Source organism: Saccopteryx bilineata, chromosome 9 (assembly GCF_036850765.1).
Source record: "Saccopteryx bilineata isolate mSacBil1 chromosome 9, mSacBil1_pri_phased_curated, whole genome shotgun sequence".
NCBI lineage: Eukaryota > Metazoa > Chordata > Mammalia > Chiroptera > Emballonuridae > Saccopteryx > Saccopteryx bilineata.
Window position 1 is genome coordinate 12811151 of NC_089498.1, and position 2929 is coordinate 12814079.

The 2929-nt window shown below is 38.4% G+C and overlaps 1 non-coding gene across 1 annotated transcript; it reads right to left on the reverse strand.

The window, feature by feature from the left end:
- Positions 1-1167: 1167 nt before the first annotated feature.
- Positions 1168-1357, reverse strand: LOC136313843 (U2 spliceosomal RNA). The gene has a single exon (XR_010727265.1). It is a non-coding gene; the product is annotated as a U2 spliceosomal RNA (small nuclear RNA).
- Between the last annotated feature and the right edge of the window lie 1572 nt (positions 1358-2929).

A 2929-nucleotide genomic window follows, 5' to 3' on the forward strand; every position in this document is an offset into this window, starting at 1 on the left:
ATTTCCTCCCCCTGAAATTTTAATATTCCTTGATCTTGAAATATTTTTATAATGCATCTGTTAGAATTTTCAAGCATCCATCCAACAGCCTGAACTAACCCACTCATTCTCTGCATCCAAAGAAAAACAAATATTATTCTTTATATTATAAGAGAGAAATTAATTTTGTGCTAATGCACAAGGTTAAGGTTCAAAGGAATGAGGATTATCTCAACAATGATTATCTTGGCATTCCTTCTTATTTTTATCTGTAAATAAATCATCGCCCTACTACATGTTTTTTTTTGAACCATGCAAAAGTGTGATATTTATTACACTCAGTCATCGTAAGTTTTAAATTTAGAGGAATGTCTCCGTCCAATGCAAATCTTTTGTGGAAGAATTGTGGCTAAGGAGACAAGCACCCCAGGGATGTTGATGCTGAAGACCTTCATGTCAACACACAGGCTCTTCCCCCAACCCCCAACCCTGGTATTTCTTATTTGAAGGAACAACAGCATCATTTTGCCGAGTCACTCAAACCAGTCCAGAGCATTATCTAAGACTGCTGTCTCATTTTCATTCCTGATAACCAATCACATCAAGGTCTGCTGACATTACTTTCTGCAGATAACTTAAACCCTTTACTTTTCTCCCCATCCCCAGTGTTTCTTTTGCACAAGAGAAATTGTGGTAATGTGAATTATATACAAAATGCCTCTAATGATTCCTTCTTTCTCTAACTCCTTTAATTCCTTAACCCAACCTCCACTGAGCTGTCAATTAGATCATTCTGTTAGATAAACTCTCTATTTGAGTTAAGGGGATTTTTTATAGCCCCAACTAAATCAAGCTCCATAATATGGGATTTGAAACATTACAATATCTGGTCCTAGACAGTCTCTCCAGTTTTCTATTGCACAAGTTTAAATTGAATGCAAGTACATGTGTATGCATGCATGCGCGTGCACGCGCGCACACACACACACACACACACACACACACACCTTGTTCTTTTTGCTATAGCAAAACTAAACTGCTTTTAGTTTCCTGATTTCACCTCCCTGCCTTTTATGCTTTACTTCATTTGTACATGTAGTTTACTTTGCTGGTTCTCTAGTAAACTTGTCTTCTTTTTTTTTCTTCATATTTTTAAATCTTTTTTTGAACTTTATTTTGGTCCCTCGAGGAGGGTGCACCGCTCCTGGAAGTACTACAATACCAGGTCGATGCGTGGAGTGGACGGAGCAAGTTCCTATTCCATCTCCTACTTCCAAAAAACCATTTAATATATTACCCTTGGATAGAGGACATATCAGATATTAAACTGATAAGAACAGATACTACACTTGATCTTAGCCAAAAGGCCAGAGGTAATGAAGCCCAGTATCTGGTTATACCTTTTCCAAAACTGAGAGAGTAAACAAGTCCTTCCTTGCCTCATTCTATACCTCGTGAACAGTGTAGTCTTGTTCTTCCAAGCCTACTCAGTGATAATGTGTTGGCTCTAATGCCATCTTTTATACAAAAAAATAATCATCTTGGAATTCATAGCGCATTTAGCCTGCCTTTAGTATTTGAATGTATAATAATATATGACTGTACATGTTACCAATAGTTAGGCTGAGTCATGTACAATTGTCTTTGAAAGTAAAAAAACAAACAAACAAAAAAAACCTATACTAGCAATTTCATATGATTTAACATATTTGAGAGACCCTTTTCTTGTGCGGTGGGGGTGGTGGTGAGCTAATGGGCAGAGGGAACATGATTTAGTAAAGACTAGAGAGGTGTTGTTAATATTTTATGTGTTATCTTCTGGAAGAAAACATGACTTTTTAAAAATAAAATTAAAAAGCAAAGCATTAAGCCTGACCGGGCGGTGGCGCAGTGGATAGAGCATTGGACTGGGATGCCAAGGACCCAGGTTCGAGACTCCGAGGTTGCCAGCTTGAGCATGGGCTCATCTGGTTTGAGCAAAGCTCACCAGCTTGGACCCAAAGTTGCTGGCTTGAGCAAGGAGTTACTAGGTCTGCTGAAGGCCCGCTGTCAAGACACATATGAGAAAGCAATCAATGGACAGCTAGGGTGTTGCAACGAAAAACTAATGATTGATGCTTCTCATCTCTCTCCATTCCTGTCTGTCTGTCCCTATCTATCCCTCTCTTTGGCTCTCTCTCTGTCTCTGTAAAAAAAAAAAAAAAAAGCAAAGCATTAAGATCAATAGATATGGGTGTTAATCAGTTACAGATTTTAGCTACATATATATAAGGTTTCAAAAGAAATGAATGGAAAATCTGAAAATGTGTGTGTGTGTATTTGCTGCATTGGTGGCTGTGTCTTGTGTTTAAAATGAGATTAGTTGGCCACATCCAAGGCATATTCAAGAGGACAATGAAAGGTAGAAGTCCCCATGAATTATAATGCTTATGCTCTATAAAGGTATTAAACACTGATGTAAGATTCTTCTTAAGAATGCTCGCTTTTTGGAACTCAGATACCCATTATCTGGATATTTTCTATATTGAAAATTTTATGACAGATCCCAACAAACCTCAGTGTATGTATATTTATCATTGGTCTGCAGATAACCAAACAATATCTACAATATCTATAGCCATGGTTATAGCTTGGCCCATCTACATCTATATTTATAACTGTATTACTATATTGAAGGTAATTCTAGCCTTGGCATGAATACCTTTTCCATTCAGGAATCAGGAGACATACAGTCCAGTAAACCAGCTACTGGAAAGTAGCCCAGTCCTGTCACGTAGGTGGGAACATTTATCTGAGGTGAGGAGGAGGGTGGCCCTTAGAACGATGCCTTCTTATCCCATCAAGCTCTTTGGATGCCCATCCATCCAGAAGCTGCCTAACAAGCATGGTTTCCTCCTTGTTTCCCTTCCTGAGGTGACTCTCATGCTGATCCAAATCTCCTCAAAGTCCT